The sequence below is a fragment of the Euprymna scolopes genome, chromosome 37 (genome assembly GCF_053919585.1).
Source record: "Euprymna scolopes isolate OS-2025 chromosome 37, ASM5391958v1, whole genome shotgun sequence".
NCBI lineage: Eukaryota > Metazoa > Mollusca > Cephalopoda > Sepiida > Sepiolidae > Euprymna > Euprymna scolopes.
In genome coordinates this window covers 55,353,125-55,377,298 of record NC_136518.1, presented here as the reverse complement: position 1 = coordinate 55,377,298, position 24,174 = coordinate 55,353,125, and the positions used below count along the sequence as shown (strand labels likewise).

The 24,174-nt window shown below is 28.4% G+C and overlaps 1 long non-coding RNA gene across 1 annotated transcript in view; it reads left to right on the top strand.

The window, feature by feature from the left end:
• Positions 1–24,174, top strand: part of LOC145261000 (uncharacterized) — a 370,591-nt gene that overhangs the window by 108,491 nt on the left and 237,926 nt on the right. The window lies entirely within an intron of this gene.

Sequence of the window (24,174 nt, the reverse complement as noted above, 5' to 3'; positions counted from 1 at the left end):
AATCCGTTGAATATATAAGTTGAGAGTTGTCCTTTCACACACGCACGCATTCATATTATATATATATATATATATATATATATATATATATATATATATATATATATATATATATATATATAAGCAGATTAACCCGGAGTTTCACGGTATTAAACATAAGGTACCTTATATACCAAATTTCAAGTCTATAGATAAAAAATTCGTTGAGTATATAGGCTGAGAAATGTGCTCAACCGTACAAACACATTCTTACTTTTATATTTATATAGATAATTATTTGTAGTATTCCGTATCTTCTTTGGTTCATATAATTCCGCAATTAAGCCAAAAAGAGGTGACTTACTGTAAGCTACAAAATGATCAAATTGGCCTTTTGTCCAAGATCAAAGTGTAGCATCTGTTCCGGCAGATGCTGCAAGCTATGACTAGCTATGACTAGCTATGACTAGCAAAGACCAGATGTGGGGGCATCCCCACATGCCTGACCATTAACCAGCTCCCATTTCCCACCTCTCGGGAGCTGGTCCCCTTTTTCCCTTCCCCCTCCCTTCACTCCTCACATTAAAAATCGGCCTTGTGCCTAATTTGCTCGGTGGGGGAGCAAATAAATACCATCTGTTCCGGCAGATGCTGCAAAGCTAAGACTAGAAAAGACCAGCTATGACTAGCAAAAACCATATGTGGGGGTAACCCAACATATCTGATATTGGTCAAGGTAGGGATCACCCTACGACCACAGTTACTATCCAGCTCCCATTCCCCACCTCTCGGGAGCTGGATCCCCCACTCCCTCCCCCCCCTCTCTCTCCACATTAAAAAACGGCCTTGTGCCTAATTTGCTCAGTGGGGAAGCAAATAAATACAAAGATCAAAGTGTAGTATCTGTTCCGGCAGATGCTGCAAGCAAAGACCAGATGTGGGGGCAGCCCCACATACCTGACCTTTAACCAGCTCCCATTTCCCACCTCTCGGGAGCTGGTCCCCCTTTTCCCTTCCCCCTCCCCTTCACTCCTCACATTAAAAATTGGCCTTGTGCCTAATTTGCTCGGTGGGGGAGCAAATAAATACCATCTGTTCTTCAGATGCTGCAAGCAGGGACCAGATGTGGGGGCAACCCCACATACCTGACCTTTAACCAGCTCCCATTTCCCACCTATCGGGAGCTGGTCCCCTTTTTCCCTTCCCCCTCCCTTCACTCCTCACATTAAAAATTGGCCTTGTGCCTAATTTGCTCGGTGGGGGAGCAAATAAATACCATTTGTTCTTCGGATGCTGCACTTCCATTTCTTGTTCTCTTTCGGTGGAGGATCAGTCCTTCACGACTGAGACAATTTTTATTTTTGTACCTTTTCTCCACGTTAAAAAACGACCCTGGTGTCTAACTCTGTCCCGTGGGGAGGCATAGTAAATAGGTACAAAATGATCATATTTAATAATTTAGCATTCTTATATTGTTTTAACAAAAACCAAGACTTCAAAGAATAGGTTGATAGCAACAAATAATGTATTTCATCGTCAGTTACAATTGCTTCATGATATATATATATATATATATATATATTTTATCATTAGTTACAATTATTTCAAGATATATATATATATATATTATGTATATATATATATATATAGAGAGAGAGAGAGAGAGAGAGAGAGAGATAGAGAGAGAGAGAGAAAGAGGGAGATGTGTGCGTGCGTGTGTGTATGTGTGCGTGCATAAAAGCTTCTTTACAATATATATTTTTTACATAGGCATCACCATTATCAAGGTTAAGAGGCTACTCGAGGATAAGGGTTACAGAGAGTACAGTAGAAATTGGACAATATAGTAATTGTTAGTAATGAAACTTCAGTAATTTTGTTAACAAGTGGAACGGCTCATAAAGAACTTGTTTACGTTAGATTGAAGACAACCATATTGTACTCCGCTGGAAAGCAGGAAAACGGAAGACAATTCCACAGCCGTGCAGTTCTAAGAAAGAGCTTTGTTCATGGAGTATGCGTTAAGGTTTATGCACAGATAACGAGTGGGTGGGGGTTATTGATTGTGTTTTCAGCTAGACGAGTGTTTTTTGGCGAGGGGGAGCATAGACTGAAGCTCAGTCGAACACTTTCCATGAAAATAACGATACAGCAGAGATAAACTCGCAACATTTCTTCTGTGAGATAGAGGTTGCAGGGAAGAGAAAAGGAAATCTCCTATTAGGCTACGAATCTATTTTGAACTCTATCAAGGCAGGACAAGTCCTTTCTAGCAGCTCCTGCCCAGATAGTGCAACAGTATTCCATCCTTGGACGTACCTGGCTCTTATATAGATAGAGAATTGCATCAGCAGTGAGATATCTACTTGATCGCTAGAAGGATCCCACCATTTTTTCAGCGGCCGTGGCAACAGATTTGATGTACGTATTCCATTTAAGATCAGGAGTAAAGGCCAAGCCAAGAAGGTTGTCAAAACTTGGGGATCAGAACGTTGCTGATGTAAAGAGAGAAGCTTGGTTTTAGATGCATTAAAAGTAACCAGCCACTTCTTTCCCCATTGTAACACGTGCTCAAGATCAGAGGAGAGAGAATCAGAGAGAACTTGGTCGTTTACTGACTTAGACGTGCTAAAATTGATGGTAATGTCATCAGCATAAATGTCTACACATGATGTAAGGATGTGATTTTGAAGATCATTGATGTAGATCAGAAAAAGAGGATGAACCCCTGAGGAACTCCAGCATTTATATTGTGAGCTTCTGATTTTTGCCCATCAACTACTACTCTTATGAACCTATCAGAGCGAAATGATTTAATAATTGAGAAGACATTTCCAGCTATACCATAGCTAGAGATCGTGTGAAGTAAACCTTCATGCCATACTCTATCAAAGGCCTTAGATATGTCAAGAGCAATTTCCCTAGAAAGGTTGCCTCTGTCAAGAGATTTGCTAATCCTATGACATATAACTGTAAGCACATCTGCTGTAGATCTATAAGAACGGAAACCATATTGTGTGTCACTAAGAAGGTTATCTTTGCTGAGATGGTTGATTACTTCTCTATTTTCACAGATTCAAGCAACTTACTCATGACGCACATGAGACTTATTGGTCTGTACTGAGAGGGGGAGGGGGCGATCACCTGAATTCTTAAATACAGGGCATACTGATGAGATTTTTCAGGGTGATGGGAAGCAATTCTCTTTAAGAGAACGTTTAAACAGTTTTCTAAGTATGGACGCTAGTTCTGTTTTTTTTTTTTTTTTTTTTTTGAGTACTATAATTGGAATACCGTCAGGGCCGGTTGCTTTACTGGAATCAAGATTTTTGATTAGCTTGGCAACATCACGTACAGATATATGCATATCACATGGCATGCTTTCTGATACAGGAGGAAATATTGGGGGTTGGCGGCATTGGTCGCAAAGAGTTGAATTGGCTGCAAAGTTCTTGGCAAAGAGTTTGGCTTTGTCTGATGCTGACGAGATTACCCCAGGTCCATTGATGATAGTTGGGATAGAGCACACGCTTCTGTTTAGGATTCTGTTTGCTATTTGCCAAAACTGGTGGGAACCAAGCCGCTGCTCAGCTACTTTGGACTGGACGGACTGAGCATACAACTCTCTTGCATCATTTATTACTTTCTTAAAATGGTTGCTGGCAGTCCTGAAAGCGGCTTTAGTTTCCATTCATCTATTATGTTGGAAGCAGTGGAAAAAGTGATTTCTGTGCGCAATGGCAGCAGCACATTCTGGAGAGAACCATGGCTTTCTGTTAGGTTTTTGCTGGAACTTTTTCGAGGGTATGAAACGGTCTATACCTACAATTAACCATTCCGTCAGGTCTGATACTATAGAGGACACATCCTTTTTAAACATGGAACGCAGACGTAGATCCGATATAAATGTACGGAAGCTATCCCAGTCAGCCATAGTGTATCGAAATACTGTATGATGGAGAGTTACGTTTGGGGACCTATTATATTTCATTTTTATCTTAATTGATACAACAGAGTGGTTGGAAGATCCAAGAGAAGACTGAACAGAAACTGAACATAGTTCAGGGCAAGTTGTGAGAAAAAGTTCTAGTAGACTCGCATACTGGCCGTCATTGTCAGGCACACGGGTGGGTTCGTGAACAATCTGAGTGAGGTTATAAGCAAGTGCAACCCGGAAGCAAATATAGAGTAAGTTAGGATCTTCTCTGGAGATGCCCGTACCACATGGAAAGCCATCTTTTATATAGGCACACATTCCATGCCCATGGCGATCTTGGGAGTCAGATTTAGAAGTTAAGTTAGAGTATCCTTTAATTACGAACCCATCTAGGGAAATAGTCTGTCCAATGCCAGTTTCGCTTAAAATTGAAAGGTCAGGTTTAGTCTCATGTAATTGGGTTTCAACCTCTGGAACGTTAGAACGTAGACCCCTGATGTTGGAGAAGGAGACATGGCAGTGGGGGGGGGGGTCTGCGTTGGAAGTTGGAGCTCCGGGTTTAATCATGTATATTTTCTTGAAACTTGTCATGATGGAATTTTAGAATTTGTGGACTACGTTGTCAGACTTTCTTAGAGCAGGACAGAGAGGGGAAAGTAAGAGAGAAAAAGAAACAAAGAATTTTTTTTGTAGAACATAACAAGGTAAAGCCGTAACAATTACCCACTAATATGGCATCGAGAGGCCCTACCAGAAGCTACTGCATGGCCCAGAATTCATTCACCAAATGGCAATACAGCAGCCCCAGTACTTTGCGCCTGCTGATAGAACAACCTCCTTAGTGGTTAATCCAAGGTTCGTGTCTCTGACTATCAGGCGGATAACGTCAGCCCAGATAAAACGTTTACCTCCAGCACCCTAGTGACATAGCTACAAGGATAGACATAGAAACAGGAAATTTCCGCCACCTCTGCCAACTGTTCGCGCAAAATACTGCCAACCTAGAATAGAGCTTTTTCTTCTCCCTTTGTCAGAAAAAACACTCATTAAACAATTAGGCATGAGGGACAAATAAAGAGAAGCGAGAGTAACGGGAGCTGTCGATTACGCATCCACAATACGTTTTCTACTCTCCATTGTTCCTAGGGCACCTAGTCTTCTTTCTGCGTTTTATTCTAAAAACTGTGATATGCCAATTATCATATCACAAGCTCGGTGTGGGTATATTGGTGTTCATGAGGCTATTTACTTTCAAGTTAGTTGTTCGAGTATCCCTCATGCTTACAAAAGGTGGTTATCTTTTGTAGTATTTTTTATTCAATTATATATTATATATTATATATATGATATTATATATATATATATATATATATATATATATATATATATATATATATATATATATATCTGGTGGCTGAATCTAACGGAAGTCGAAAGCTGGACTCCATGGTTACAAGCCTTCACCTCTACCACTGGACTAACTCGCAGGACTACTTTGAACACATCGCAATTTACTATATATTATTTGTTTGTTTTTGTTTTTACGATACGTTTTGGATGAATTCGGTTATTTATACGAAAGTGCATTTTTACCTAAATCCCAGTTGGGAATCATTTTCCATTTACCAAATTATGAATAATTATTTGGTAAAATTATTTATAAAAGAAATTCTTTAGTAGAATTATTTATAACAAAAAAATAGATAGCTTCAGTTCCATCGGCTATAATCGAAACCTTGGTAAAATTACTGATATAAAAGAAAAGATGATCTGTGTCTCATCAGCTATAACCGAAACTGAAACCAAAACTTATGAGGAATTTTTGGTAAAATTACTTATTATAAGAAATGGAAGGCCGTAATAATTAAACGACAGCCACTCGGAAGAAAAAAGATGTAAACGTGACACAGAAAATAGCACACATGTTATCATATATATTATATATATATATATATATATATATATATATATATATATATATATATATATATATACATATATATAACTTGAGTTCCTTCAGCTATAATCGAAACCAAAACTTATGAAGAAATCTTGATAAAATTATTTACTAAAAAAATTGATGAGTTAAGTGCCATCAGCTATAATCAGAGCCGAAACCAAAATTTATGAAGAATTCTTGGTAAAATTATTTATGATCAGAAATAGTCGAACATAACAATTAAACGACCCGGATGTAAGCGTGACACACGAAAGAATCATCATATCAAAAATTCAAAATGATAAAATCGATTAATTATTTCCGATAAATAGTGGTGTTTGCATTGAATTTTCTAAAATGGGTTGATATGTCGTAAATACGAAAACCAGATAAATTTTATAGAAAAGCGAGACCTATTGATATTCCACAGAAGACACATCCGTATGTAATATATTGATGGCATTTTGTAGATATTCGGTGTAAATGGAGATGCTCTTATATTATTGTAGATTTTTTGTTAAAACTGCAAAAGTATTTACCTAAGTTAGCACGAACGCCCGGCAAAACCCAGTCGTAAAGTACGCATAAATATGATATTTTAATTCTTGCAGATTTCGTTGATATTATTACACAGTTAATGTTCTAATGATTTATATTTATTATAAAGTTGCGATTTCAAAAGTACAAAAATATATCCATATGACTTGTGTGCATTAGCTTGAATCGAAACGGAAATAAAACTTATGAAAATTTTGTTTGTTTGTTTGTTTACAAACAGGCGGGTTGAGCACTGTAAAAGTGGTGGACAGATGTTTGTTTAAATAGATATTCGGACAGTTTATTTGCGGGCATTGCTTCCGTGTTCGAGTGGGAGAACTGCTGACTGTCAACACGACGGTTCTAGGTTACAATCCTTGGCTTGGGAGAGGTGCTAGTCTAGCGGCACTGATGAGTTGTGATACAACGAAACAGGACTGTATGTCGATGACTACATACACACACACACATACACACACACATATATACATATATATATATATATATATATATATATAGAACTACTTCATTTACTCACATAAAATTAATATACGAAAGTATAAATTTATGCGTAAACTTATGTATTTACTTCAAAAGTGCTCAATACGTTGGTAGAGCTAGTTAGTAAGTTATAAAATATATATGGCGATTAAGCTACACTGAATGGATGAAACGCGGAATATTCAGTGTAGCTTAATCGACATATATATTTTATAACTTACTACTATATATATATATATATATATATATATATATATATATATATATATATATATATAACTTGAGTTCCTTCAGCTATAATCGAAACCAAAACTTATGAAGAATTCTTGATAAAATTATTTACTAAAAAAATTGATGAGTTAAGTGCCATCAGCTATAATCAGAGCCGAAACCAAAATTTATGAAGAATTCTTGGTAAAATTATTTATGATCAGAAATAGTCGAACATAACAATTAAACGACCCGGATGTAAGCGTGACACACGAAAGAATCATCATATCAAAAATTCAAAATGATAAAATCGATTAATTATTTCCGATAAATAGTGGTGTTTGCATTGAATTTTCTAAAATGGGTTGATGTGTCGTAAATACGAAAACCAGAGAAATTTTATGCGCATTTTTATATTTATTTTCGTTGCGTTTCCCTCTTTTTTCATAGCGTTAAGCATGGCGTGCGCGTCTTCACCGATTTCAAAGGCTGGCTGGAGGGGTGGGCGGGCGTTGATCTTTATAGTCAAGTTATTCAAGCGAAAGAATCCGGCAGCATATGTCACTTGCCTGGTAATCTCCAGGGGCTTGATGCTTCAATCAGCGAAAGAGGATTTCCATCCGCCCATCTGATTTATTTTACTTAAAAGCATGGCGGATATTATGGACGTTCAAATCCGCAGGGCGGTAAAGACAGGAAGTTGAAGATTTACGAACAACGTGGACAGGTTTACATGCAACCATTCGATGTGTTGATGACGCCACAGTTATTTGGGCGCGAAAAACGGTGAAGCTTTTCTTTCCTGATTCCCTGTTTCCCCAACCGTGACGACATGCAAAGATTAAAAAGTAATGTGAACAAACATTTCACTATACTACACCCCACTTGTGATCCCCCCTATAAATAGGGTGCCTAATTCACCGTAGGCCCTTACGTGTCAGCGGCAATAAAAATTCTGATTTCTAGTATCGATGAAGGCTACATTAGTTCATTTAACAATGGACGCACGTGGATATTTATCGATCCAAGAAACTATTTGATGAAATGTTTGATTGTTCAAGCATAACCCATGCTTATTAAGGGTTGTGTGTGTGTGTGTGTGTGTGTGTGTGTGTGTGTGTGTGTGTGTGTGTGTTTCAATTACTTATTGAATTATATCAAATTTTTAAATTTGGGGGAGGTAATGTTTTGAGTATATATTACTATCCTGGGTGCCCGGCGTTGTCCAGGTGTTTCGAATTGTGTGTTGAGCGAAAAAAAAAAATTAGTAGTAGGCAGGCAAACTCGAACCCGTACAGCGAAGAAGGAAAAGAACGTAAAAAAAAGTGACGTCTTTGCTGTTGCGTCCATCGCCAAACCAGAAATGGTGAAAGTTAAAAAAAGCGACGCGTCCTTGTTGGAAAGGTTTTCAGTTGAGGATGAAGGAATTTCTTCTTTTAGCCAATTTTTCGATAGTTGTCGTCCGACGGGTCGATCTTCAAAACGATACCGATCTTGTAAAAATCCGTCGCCCATGTCGAAAGTTTTAGGCATATATACATACATACATACATAGATTTAAACAGACAGGTGAGATTTATATTATAGAAGATTATTGTTTTTATTCGTCCATCTATTTCGTTATCTATCTGTCTATATATTTACCTATCTATTTATCTATCTATCTATCTATCTATTTATCTATCAGCTTATTTATTTATTTATTTGTGTTGTTATGTATTTACTTGTCTACCTATCTATCTATCTACCTATCTAGCTATTTATTTATCTACCTATTTATCTGTTGTATACTGACGGAGGATATATTATATATACGTGTCTAATATATATATATATATATATATATATATATATATATATATGTGTGTGTGTGTGTGTGTGTGTGTGTGTGTGTGTGTGTTTGTATATGTGTGTGTTTGTGTGTGTCTAAATCCGTGTATCGGCTAATAGTATAAAATGTTCTAATAATGTTTGTATATGCGTGTCCCACTCATCTATATGACATGCGTATATACGTGTGTTCGTCTACTCTAGTCTTTCTATTGTTCGCTGAATTGATGCGTGTATAAAACGGACTCGTAACATTTACAACAAGAATGGACCAATAACAGTTCTTTGAGGTTTTTTAAATCGGGCCAATCTGAGAAATATACTTGGTCCGTTTTTGGTCTTGTTTGACGGAAACCTGCAATGAAGATTCATCCCAAGCAATTTTATACAGATGTTTTCCCATTGAAACTAGATTATCGCTATTAATGATCTCCTTTTATTGAAACTAGATTATCGCTATTAATGATCTCCTTTTATTGCCGGGTTAATATCTATCTATCTATCTATCTATCTATCTATCTATCTATCTATACCGACCTATCTATCTATCTATCTATCTATCTCGACCTATCTATCTATCTATCTATCTATCTCGACCTATCTATCTATCTATCTATCTATCTATCTCGACCTATCTATCTATCTATCTATCTCGACCTATCTATCTATCTATCTATCTATCTCGACCTATCTATCTATCTATCTATCTATCTCGACCTATCTATCTATCTATCTATCTATCCATCCATGTCCCTCTTTCCGTTTGTCTATCTACCTGATCCCCCTTCTCTCTCTCTCCCTCTCTATCTATCTATCTGTCCCTTCTCTCTCTATCTATATATCCGTCTCTCTCTCTCTCTATCTATCTATCTATACGTCTCTCTCTATATCTATCTATCCGTCTGTCTGTCTGTCTGTCTCTATCTATCTATCTATCTATCTATCTATCTATCTATCCGTCTCTCTGTCTGTCTCTCTGTCTGTCTATGTATGTATGTATGTATGTATCTATCTATCTATCCATCTCTCTGTATGTCTATCTATCTATCTATCTATCTTTCTCTTTCTATCTATCCATCTATCCGTCATTTATCTATCTATCTATCTATCTATCTATCTATCTATTTCTTTTTTCGCTCTCTATATAAATTACTAATATATAGTATAAGTCAAAATTTGTATAGGAATTTTTTCCTGAATTTTTTTTTTTTTATATCTTGTTATGTAGTAAGTGTATCATATATTTTTTCTACGTAAATATTTCTAATATCGATGAACGCTACATGAATTCCTTTAACAATGCGCGAGCTTGCATATTTACCGATCCAAGAGAGATTTGATTTTGAAACTCGTCGGGAAAAAAACAATGTTATTTAATCCGAAAACTCTTTGGCCCTCTTGCAGTTTAAGTAAACTAAAATATAGAGATAAAAAATGGGGCATAACTCGTGTTAACCGGCTGTAAGAATGACACCTGATTGAATAGTGAAAGTGGCTTCATCTTATGAATAAAATGAAATATTGAAATTGACAACATTAGAAAACAATATTTTATTTTATTAAATAATTTTTATTAAATAAAGGAATTAAAAAAAAAAAATTGGGGCAGTTTAGATCTTTTTTTATTGAATCACTCCCGCGTAATTTTATAAATAAAATGACAAATGAATAAAAAAAAAATATTAATGATAATGAAACGATATAACAATTGACAATAGTAGAAAACACATTTCGTTTTACAAACAAATAAAGATAATTAGAAAATTAATGAAACGATATTGAAAGTGACCATAGTAAACAGCTGATTTTTTTCGTTTGCAAACAAATTCCATTTCCATTTTTTTTCATTTAAAATAAACTAAAATGTTTCACTTTTTATAGCCAATCAAATTGTGTTACTTTAATATGACTTCAATTTTTTTTAAAACTAGAATATCTTGTCCTTTTCTTTTCCAGTTTTAACAACTTTTCCCTATCTAAGCTTCACCATATTACTTTTCATGCTTGCACTTTTCTATTGTAATATATATATATATATATATATATATATATATATATATATACATGCATATATATATATACATGCATATATATATATACTAGCGGGGGTAACCGGCGTTGCCCGAGTGTTTGTTTCCGGGACGGGGGGGGAGTTTTAAAAAATGTTATGGTAGGTAAGTAGGAAGGGTCAAACCCGGAGTCATGAGTAAAAGTAGGAAAATAAAGTGTGAAAAAAAAAAAACATCTGCAACGTTAACAGTTCGGCCACCAAGAAAAGTCCATTCCAGTTGTTTAGGAAAAAAAAAAAAAAACGACTACGGTAGGTCGGCGCGACCGTGAAAATATAATGTGAATTGTCCAGCACGCTAACCACTACGCCACAGAGCACTGCAGCTTAGTTTAGTGATTTTAAATAACTTCACATGAAAGAACTACGAATCCAAACCAGTGTTCTCTTCTCAACTGTTCCTTGTGAACGATCCCCAAACGGTGTTAAGTGGTGGCAGGGGAGGAGGAATTTATTAGAGAGAAAATATTTTACCACTTCCATTGATCTTAACCGATTTTGGCCGTGACTTCTCAGCAGAAAAAGTATAGAAATCTAAGATTATCGAGGAATTTGAGAAATAATAAGCCTATAACACACCTCAGATATTGTTCTGCCGTTTGTGCATATTATATTTGCATGAAATATCTTGATTTTTTTATTCTAATTATTTTTATATATATATTTCGATATCGTTTCATTATCATTTCTAATTATGTTTGTTTGTCATTTTATTTATAAAATTACACGGGAGTGATTCAATAAATTCATTTTTAAAAAGAAATCCTATATTTAATAAAAATTATTTAATAAAATAAAATATTGTTTTCTAATGTTGTCAATTTACATATTTCATTTTATTTATAAGATGAAGCCAATTTCACTATCCAATTATCTCCCCTTATTTAATGGGACATAACACGAGTTATGTCCCACTTTTATCTCCATATTATAGTATACTTAAACTGCAAGAGGGCCAACTCTTTATATTTGCTTCCTAAACTCAATCAGTTAGGATCCTTTCATCTACTATATAGATTAATTATATATGGACACGTGCGCATTTCCTTTGTCATTACTTCATTATTTCATTTATTTTAATATTAGATAGAAAAATACGAGCATGAAAAGTAATATGATTAAGATTTAAACGTGGAAAACTCAAAGGACTAGTTGTTTAAATTGGAAAAGAAGTAGACAAGATATTCTATTAAAAAATATAATAAATTCATAACTTAAAATATTGCAGCATTAATTAAATATTGATTATGTAATGTTAAATTGAATTTTTAAAGCCCGGTCGTAAAGTACGCTTAAATATGATATTTTAATTCTTGCAGATTTCGTATAATTTATTATTGAGTTTATGTTCTATCGATTTTCATATATTATGAAGTTGGATTTCAATATATATATATATATATATATATATATATATATATATATATATATATCGATATGACTTGGGTACATTAGCTTGAATTGAAACCGAAATAAAAGCTAATGAATACACACACAAACACACACACACATATATGTGTGTGTGTGTGTGTGTGTGTGTGTGTGTGTATATATGTATAACTTGAGTTCATTCAGCCATAATCGAAATTGAAACTAAAACATGAAGAATTCTTGATAAAAGTATTTATAAAAAAATAGATGACTTAAGTGCCATCGGCTATAATCGAAACCAAAACTTATGAAGAATTCTTGGTAAAATTATTTCTGACACGAAATGGAAGTACATAAAAATTAAACGACCCGGACGTAAGCGTAACACAGAAAATAACACGCACGCTATCGTATCAATATACAGATACCGCCATCTCGCCGTCTCACATTAAAATTTGCGCCTTCCCATCATCTAAGACTTAGTCATTCGTATAAACAAACCGACCATCAATCAGGCTCAATATGAGGAGAGAGAGAGAGAGAGAGAGAGAGAGAGAGAGAGAGAGGGGTTAGCCTTAAATGCTTTAAACGATTTTAATCGACTTTCTCAATAAATTTACTATCCGTAATTTTTAAAGATTTATCATGTGCCTGAAGACGATGAATGTGAGTTAAAAACGTTTGCGGCCATGACGAATTTATTTGTATGCTCGAACAAAACGTTCGAACATTATCCCTCCAAATGAAATAAAGCGTAAGAGAAACAAACAGGAATTATTCATGGTGTTCAATGAAACATGAATTAGTAAAAATGCTGCATGAATATATATATATATATATATATATATATATATATATATATATATATATAGAAATATATATATATATATATATATATAGAAATATATATATATATATATATATATAGAAATATATATATATAGAAATATATATATATATATATATAGAAATATATATATATATATATAGAAATATATATATATATAGAGAGAAATATATATATATATATATATATATATATATATATATATATATATATATATACTAGCAAAAGTACCTGTGGTTGACTGGGCTCAAAAACAGCCTACAGAAAATCGACTTTGATTTATGAAAGTATGATAGGTTATGAAAAGGAAGGGATTGTAAAGATATAGCTTCGCATTTTGGAGGTATCGAAACCAAAGCAAAATATGATGAAAGTAAAAATAAAATAGATGAACCCCATAATTTATTATACCATACCTGTTCACACTGAAACACTTATCACAATATTCTCTGGATCTATATTAAAAAAAACCTTGTAAAACTTTGTGACATATTTCCATTCTATGGAGGTCAGGCGCGAACGAACACCCCATAATTTATTATACCATATTTCTTCAAACTGAAACATAATTATCAAAGTATACTTACGCAGATAGATATGAAAAGCCTTTATTAAAGTTTGTGCCTATTTCCATTCTATGGAGGTCAGGCGCGAACGCATACCTTATAATTATATATATATATATATATATATATATATATATATATATATATATATATATATATATATTCACTTGTCATCCTTTTTGTAAGAGATGCAATCACCCGATCGTCGAAAAGAAAATGAAAGCAAGCAAGGTGTACACACTTTTATAATTATGTATATACTACCTGGCAGTCAGGCGTTACCTGGTCATACAATACGCTTAAACATGATATTTTAATTTATGCAGATTGCGATTGAATTCTTATAGAATCAATCCTCTATCGATTATTATATATTACGAGGAATAATTTACTCAGTAGTTGATATATATATATATATATATATATATATATATATACATATATATATATATATATATAAGGCTTTGTCTGTATGCCTGTCTTTATATTTTAAAACTCTATCTCCTCCGAAACTAAAGGTTGCAGAGCGGCATTAAGGGCGTGAAATGATTGGATTTTTTAGGGTTAGGGTTAGGGTTTGGGTTAGGGATTTTTATAGTTTCTAATGGGCCAAAAATATGTCAAAATTAAAGACGTCGTTTTACGTTTTGTAATACATTTTTTAATCGGTTTATTTGCTAGTTAGGTGTATTCCTTTTATTTAGTTGACTTGTAAATGTCTACTGCAATAAAGGAATAAATTATGAGATGGTCAACATCATGAACTTTAAAATGATATTAAAATAAAATAAAAAATGTTATCTTTCCAAAAATGGCCGTTATCTCCCTTTCTAAATTAATTATAATTCTAAATTAAAAAAATGGCGTTGTCACCGATAATAAACCGGCCATAATAATTTAGGCAGCGTTTCATATAAAGTAAATATTTATTTCATCCATTCAGAGACAACATTTAACGACATGCCAAGAAATAGATGGACTGAAATAATAAGAAACTTTCAAAACGGGCGGAAAAATATATTTTTTTTTATTAGAAATATTAAAAATAATTTCTCTTAACCTTATTTTTCCACCCTATCTTTTATTTATCAACATGAAAATTAGTAACTTCTTTTTCTTTATTATTTCTTTAATTTTTTCCAGAAATATCTGCCTTAATACAAAAATGCTAGTTTATTTTGGTGGCTTTTACCTTACCCCATTTTTTTGTTGATGATGAGACTTTGTTTAAATATTCAAAAATATTTTTATCAAATTTAGTTCAAGATATATTGTCCATTTCAATAAAAAACATCGTTTCCGAAACGATCGTACAAACTATTGATTTTGTTTGTTTTTCCTTTTGAAACTGATTTTCAATTAAAAATTATGAATCATTTTACTCAATATATATATATATGTATATATATATATGAATATATATATATATATATATATATATATATATATATATATATATATATATATAGGGAGAGAGGGCAATGTTTATGACTCCAGTTGCACTTGACAATTCTTTATACTTTGTAAAGATTTAAAGTTAATACAATTCTTTCGATATTATAATCTTCGCCATTTAATCCCTGGCTGCCATATGTATCTGGGGAGAGATTACTCTTTTATGCATCAGATGCCGGCAGCCAATCACAACACGCAACGTTTCTCCTTTACACCCAACAAAAGAGAAGAGGTCAGAGTCAATCATTCACAGCTGGATAATCCCGAATGAGAAATGCCACCTGAATAATATGTGAGTTAGATCCCACGCTTATAAAACTTGAGGGGCTTCGTTCTAACCTTGAACCGATGGATCACAGCATCGACTTCCTAAAAGATATACAGTGCAAATACGCTCTTAAAAAGATCTAGCGTCATTTTCCGGCTCACTATCACTTTACAAATTATTATTTTGACTCTTCCAACTTCTCTTCTTATTTTGAGTGCTACTTTAACAACGTTTCGGCCTATGTACGACGCTCTTCATGTGCATCTTGTCGAACTCGGGAATCATACAGTCGAACTTGGAATTTGCACGGAATTTCGAACGGAACCGTTTATTTAATCCATGGGGGTTACATGCTCTCGTTTTGTCTGGCATAACTGGATAGAAGTTCTAAGTAATTCGCAATTGTATTTTGGATGTCCCCCGCACTGAAAACTGAACATTCAACATCCACAATAGTGCAATTTTACAGCCGAAGTTTTACCAAGTGCTTTATTCAGTACGCCACGGGTCCGAAGAATTCAAATAATACGAATAATAAATCCATCTAAAAAAATCCAGAAACGCAATTGAAAATACATTTTAAAATAAATGAAATACATTTTAAAATAATTGAAATACATTTTAAAATAATTGAAATATATTCCAAAATAATTGAAACACATTTTATAATAAACCTTTCATTCATGAGGGTTTTTATGTAAACACAAAACAAAACATGCCACTTTCATCAACCTGAATAGACAAACATTAATATTTATGTTTTATTGAGAGGTGAGTTTGCATCAAAACAGCTATATTACATAATCAGAGATAGGAGAATGATATATATTGTTCTCCAAACGACACCAGATAAACATATAAATTGTATGTATTGTTGTATAGCCAGGGGCTATGATATCGACGTATAAACTGAGTCATGTTGTATCAGAGAGTTATCACACGGGTATATATTATAGTTCATATTTACATAAAAGTATTATTTTTTTATAAGAAGAATAATATATGCTTCATACCTTTTTTCTTGAAGAGTCCTTCTATCTTCATTGCTGAGCTCCGTGATGAAACATGAAACGACCAACACCATAACCAAATGAGACCTCTGTTCTTTCTTCTTTTATGAAACCACAGAACAACACTTTATATTTTTAAGATATAAATTTATTTCAGCTGTCTACAAATGGTCTTCACAAAAAGTTTGCATTTCGTGTCTACATGCTTGTTCTTCGCAGCCTCACTTCCTGGCTTGAAGCATGTCTGTTCACTTCCGTGACTAAACTCAAACTCCTCGACTGACTAAACTTCCCGACCTCTTAACCTTAGGTCCGTTACGCCATCATACAACACGTATCTTAAGGGGCGACCTTTCCATATATGCCTGCCCAAGGTCATTCTGTTTATTTAACCTATCTAATTTATATGAACATCCTCAGCTAAAACCCATTGCTACACTTTAGTCTATAAACAATAAATAACTTCCAAATATAAACTATTTTAACAATATCACCGGATAGAGAGATAAATAGATAGATTCTTTTTACATGGTAGTCACCACTTATCAAGGCCCGAAAGCCACTCGGGGATAAGGGCTATTGCGTGTACAGTAGTCAATGAGATAATATCGTAGTAATCGTCAGTAATGGTGATTTAGTAAAGTGTCTTACTTACGGGGGCGGTTTATCAGAAATTTGTTTATGTTGGACTTGAAAAAATCCAAGTTGTATTCAGGTGGGAAACAGGCAAACGAGAGAGAGAGAGAGAGAGAGAGAGAGAGGGGGGGAGGGAGAGTTCCACAGGCGTGCACTTCTAAGAAAGAAGTTTTGCTCATGGAATCTACGTTTTGATTTAGGCACAGATAAAGAATGGGGAAAATTATGGACAGTCGTTTCAGCTAGATCGATAATATTTAATTAAACTTTTAACAATGTCATTATCTAACATTTATTCAGCATCAATTCGATTACTCACGTTTACACACCGGTTCCCGTTAGGTCAGCGAAGTTTGCCTGGTCAGTACTAAAATTGGTGACCATTTCGGAATTCGGGTGCCTCATGTGCTCTCTGCTTATCTTGGCATTGTTTCCAGTCGTCTAGCACTTATTGCCACTGAACTTAAACAGTTTATATTCAGGAGAGGTGTGGTTGGAGATTGCACGACCCCCGCCTCACAATTGCAAGCGCAACTACCCTTAAAGTATCTATTGTCTATTGAAACTGAACGGAGTCATCTCATCGAAGTCGTGGTTATATCACTGACTCTCTCGCACAATCTCGCTCTGTTGTCCATCATATCACACTTAGTAGGTCTTATTAAGTGCATTGTGATGATGATGATGATGATGATGATGATGATGATGATGATGATGATGATGATGATGATGATCTTCTATATAGGGGAGTTGATGTTAGAACGGTTTCAAAAGGAGTCGCGTTACAGACATGGTTCCAGCTATCAACTGGTTAGGGTTTTCGCACCAAGACTCTACGCCATTGCTGGGATAACCTTTTCTCTATTAATTCAGGCATACATTTGATTTTGTGCAGTTCTAGGAGGTCCACCAATCTCATGATCTGCCTTTTCTCTTTGAGAAGGGCTTAGTTTATTGCTGATCGCCTTAGATGAGATGACAAAGTGATTAACGACACGTCCTGACAATCTGGAGGTTAAAAGTTCGAATCCAGCCGCGACCGACGTTGGAGATGGTCCTTACACTAAGGTCACGTGACCTGCTGATGTCACGGAATAAAGTCTGAAGATATGACTGGAAGCCCTTCCGTTGTATCGAATTGCAGAGGCAAATTATTAAACACATGTAATTCATGATAGAATTTCTTGCTAGGGAAATACAGTAAAGTAAGCTATATTAACTTTTTCAAAGTTTACTAATTTATTAAAATTTAAAATATAAGAAAACAAAAACGATATGTGCTATATTTCTGTTAAAAATATTAATTTAGCTTTATAGATAAACTATTTGATTATTTTTATATTAATCTTAAACTGAGTTTTTTATTATTATTACGATGAATTATGTTTTTAATTGTATTATTTTTGTTAAAAATATTCATTTAGTTTTATAGATAAAATATTTGATTATTTTTGTTAAAAATATTATTTTAGTTTTATAGATAAAATATTTGATTATTTTTGTTAAAATTATTAATTTAGTTTTATAGATAAAATATTTGATTATTTTTGTTAAAAATATTATTTTAGTTTTATAGATAAAATATTTGATTATTTTTGTTAAAAATATTAATTTAGTTTTATAGATAAAATATTTGATTATTTTTGTTAAAAATATTAATTTAGTTTTATAGATAAAATATTTGATTATTTTTGTTAAAATTATTAATTTAGTTTTATAGATGAAATATTTGATTATTTTTGTTAAAAATATTATTTTAGTTTTATAGATAAAATATTTGATTATTTTTAGTAAAAATATTATTTAGTTTTATAGATAAAATATTTGATTATTTTTGTTAAAATTATTAATTTAGTTTTATAGATAAAATATTTGATTATTTTTGTTAAAATTATTAATTTAGTTTTATAGATAAAATATTTGATTATTTTTGTTAAAATTATTAATTTAGTTTTATAGATGAAATATTTGATTATTTTTGTTAAAAATATTAATTTAGTTTTATAGATAAAATATTTGATTATTTTTGTTAAAAATATTAATTTAATTTTATAGATAAAATATTCGATTATTTTTGTTAAAATTATTAATTTAGTTTTATAGATAAAATATTTGATTATTTTTGTTAAAATTATTAATTTAGTTTTATAGATAAAATATTTGATTATTTTTGCTAAAATTATTAATTTAGTTTTATAGATAAAATATTTTATTATTTTTGTTACAAATATTAATTTAGTTGTATAGATAACATATTTGAGTATTTTTGTTAAACTTATTTATTTAGTTTTATAGATAAAATATTTGATTATTTTTGTTAAAATTATTAATTTAGTTTTATAGATAAAATATTTGATTATTTTTGTTAAAAATATTATTTTAGTTTTATACATAAAATATTTGATTATTTTTGTTAAAAATATCAATTTAATTTTATAGATAAAATATTTGATTATTTTTGTTAAAAATATTAATTTAATTTTATAGAAAAAATATTTGATTATTTTTGTTAAAAATATTAATTTAATTTTATAGATAAAATATTTGATTATTTTTGTTAAAATTATTAATTTAGTTGTCTAGATAAAATATTTGATTATTTTTGTTAAAATTATTAATTTAGTTTTATAGATAAAATATTTGATAATTTTTGTTAAAATTATTAATTTAGTTTTATAGATAAAATATGTGATTATTTTTGTTAAAATTATTAATTTAGTTGTATAGATAAAATATTTGATTATTTTTGTTAAAAATATTAATTTAGTTTTATAGATAAAATATTTGATTATTTTTTGTTAAAATTATTAATTTAGTTTTATAGATAAAATATTTGATTATTTTTGTTAAAAATATTAATTTAGTTTTATAGATAAAATATTTTATTATTTTTGTTAAAAATATTAATTTAGTTTTATCGATAAAATATTTGATTATTTTTGTTAAAATTATTATTTTAGTTTTATAGATAAAATATTTGATTATTTTTGTTACAAATATTAATTTAGTTTTATAGATAAAATATTTGATTATTTTTGTAAAATTATTAATTTAGTTTTATAGATAAAATATTTGATTATTTCTGCTAAAATTATTAATTTAGTTTTATAGATAAGCTATTTGATTATTTTTGTTAAAAATATTAATTTAGTTTTTTTAGATAAAATATTTTATTATTTTTGTTAAAATTATTAATTTAGTTTGATAGATAAAATATTTGATTATTTTTGCTAAAATTATTAATTTAGTTTTATAGATAAAATATTTGATTATTTTTGTTAAAATTATTAATTTAGTTTTATAGATACAATATTTAATTATTTTTATTAAAAATATTAATTTAGTTTTATAGATAAAATATTTGATTATTTTTGTTAAAAATATTAATTTAATTTTGTAGATAAAATATTTGATTATTTTTGTTAAAATTATTATTTTAGTTTTATAGATAAAATATTTGATTATTTTTGTTAAAAATATTAATTTAGTTTTATAGATAAAATATTTGATTATTTTTGCTAAAATTATTAATTTAGTTTTATAGATAAAATATTTAATTATTTTTGTTAAAAATATTAATTTAGTTGTATAGATAAAATATTTGATTATTTTTGTTAAAATTATTAATTTAGTTTTATAGATAAAATATTTGATTATTTTTGTTAAAATTATTAATTTAGTTTTATAGATAAAATTATTGATTATTTTTGTTAAAAATATTATTTTAGTTTTATACATAAAATATTTGATTATTTTTGTTAAAAATATCAATTTAATTTTATAGATAAAATATTTGATTATTTTTGTTAAAAATATTAATTTAATTTTATAGATAAAATATTTGATTATTTTTGTTAAAATTATTAATTTAGTTGTCTAGATAAAATATTTGATTATTTTTGTTAAAATTATAGATTTAGTTTTATAGATACAATATTTGATTATTTTTGTTACAATTATTAATTTAGTTTTATAGATAAAATATGTGATTATTTTTGTTAAAATTATTAATTTAGTTTTATAGATAAAATATGTGATTATTTTTGTTAAAAATATTAATTTAGTTTTATAGATAAAATATTTGATTATTTTTGTTAAAATTATTAATTTGTTTTATAGATAAAATATTTGATTATTTTTGTTAAAAATATGTATTTAGTTTTATAGATAAAATATTTGATTATTTTTGTTTAAAATTATTATTTTAGTTTTATAGATAAAATATTTGATTATTTTTAGTAAAAATATTATTTTAGTTTTATAGATAAAATATTTGATTATTTTTGTTAAAAATAAGCATTTTGTTTTATAGATAAAATATTTGATTATTTTTGTTAAAATTATTAATTTAATTTAATAGATAAAATATTTGATTATTTTTGTAAAAAATATTAATTTTATTTTATAGATAAAATATTTGATTATTTTTGTTAAAAATATTAATTTAGTTTTATAGATAAAATATTTGATTATTTTTGTTAAATTATTAATTTAGTTTTATAGATAAAATATTTGATTATTTTTGCTAACATTATTAATTTAGTTTTATAGATAAAATATTTAATTATTTTTGTTAAAATTATTAATTTAGTTTTATAGATAAAATATTTTATTATTTTTGTTAAAATTATTAATTTAGTTTGATAGATAAAATATTTGATTATTTTTGCTAAAATTATTAATTTAGTTTTATAGATAAAATATTTGATTATTTTTGTTAAAATATTAATTTAGTTTTATAGATAAAATATTTGATCATTTTTGTTAAAATTATTATTTTAGTTTTATAGATAAAATATTTGATTATTTTTAGTAAAAATATTATTTTAGTTTTATACATAAAATATTTGATTATTTTTATTAAAAATATTAATTTAGTTTTATAGATAAAATATTTGATTATTTTTGTTAAAATTATTAATTTAGTTTTATAGATAAAATATTTGATTATTTTTGTTAAAAATATTAATTTAGTTTTATAGATAAAATATTTGATTATTTTTGTTAAAAATATTAATTTAGTTTTATCGATAAAATATTTGATTATTTTTGTTAAAAATATTATTTTAGTTTTATAGATAAAATATTTGATTATTTTTGTTAAAAATATTAATTTAGTTTTATAGATAAAATATTTGATTATTTTTGTTAAAAATATTAATTTAGTTTTATAGATAAAATATTTGATTATTTTTGTTAAATTATTAATTTAGTTTTATAGATAAAATATTTGATTATTTTTGCTAAAATTATTAATTTAGTTTTATAGATAAAATATTTGATTATTTTTGTATAAAATTATTAATTTAGTTTTTTAGATAAAATATTTTATTATTTTTGTTAAAATTATTAATTTAGTTTTATAGATAAAATATTTGATTATTTTTGCTAAAATTGTTAATTTAGTTTTATAGATAAAATATTTGATTATTTTTGTTAAAATTATTAATGTAGTTTTATAGATAAAATATTTGATTATTTTTTTTTAAAATATTAATTTAATTTTATAGATAAAATATTTGATTAGTTTTGTTATAAATATTAATTTAGTTTTATAGATAAAATATTTGATTATTTTTGTTAAAAATATTAATTTAGTTTTATAGATAAAATATTTGATTATTTTTGTTAAAATTATTAATTTAGTTTTATAGATAAAATATTTGATTATTTTTGATTCTAACATTATTAATTTAATTTTATAGATAAAATATTTGATTATTTTTGTTAAAAATATTAATTTAGTTGTATAGATAAAATATTTGATTATTTTTGTTAAAAATATTAATTTAGTTTTATAGATAAAATATTTGATTATTTTTGTTAAAAATATTAATTTAGTTTTTTAGATAAAATATTTGATTATTTTTGTTAAAATTATTAATTTAATTTTATAGATAAAATATTTAATTATTTTTGTTAAAATTATTAATTTAATTTTATAGATAAAATATTTGATTATTTTTGTTAAAATTATTAATTTTGTTTTATAGATAAAATATTTGATTATTTTTGTTAAAATTATTAATTTACTTTTATAGATAAAATATTTGATTATTTTTGTTAAAAATATTAATTTAGTTTTATAGATAAAATATTTGATTATTTTTGTTAAAATTATTAATTTAGTTTTATAGATAAAATATTTGATTATTTTTGTTAAAAATATTAATTTTATTTTATAGATAAAATATTTGATTATTTTTGTTAAAATTATTAATTTAGTTTTATAGATAAAATATTTGATTGTTTTTGTTAAAATTATTAATTTAGTTTTATAGATAAAATATTTGATTATTTTTGTTAAAAATATTAATTTAATTTTATAGATAAAATATTTGATTATTTTTGCTAAAATTATTAATTTAGTTTTATAGATAAAATATTTTATTATTTTTGTTACAAATATTAATTTAGTTGTATAGATAACATATTTTATTATTTTTGCTAAAATTATTAATTTAGTTTTATAGATAAAATATTTGATTATTTTTGTTAAAATTATTAATTTAGTTTTATAGATAAAATATTTGATTATTTTTGTTAAACATATTATTTTAGTTTTATACATAAAATATTTGATTATTTTTGTTAAAAATATCAGTTTAATTTTATAGATAAAATATTTGATTATTTTTGTTAAAAATATTAATTTAATTTTATAGAAAAAATATTTGATTATTTTTGTTAAAAATATTAATTTAATTTTATAGATAAAATATTTGATTATTTTTGTTAAAATTATTAATTTAGTTGTCTAGATAAAATATTTGATTATTTTTGTTAAAAATATTAATTTAGTTTTATAGATAAAATATTTGATTATTTTTGTTAAAAATATTAATTTAGTTGTATAGATAAAATATTTGATTATTTTTGTTAAAAATATTAATTTAGTTTTATAGATAAAATATTTGATTATTTTTGTTAAAAATATTAATTTAGTTTTTTAGATAAAATATTTGATTATTTTTGTTAAAATTATTAATTTAATTTTATAGATAAAATATTTAATTATTT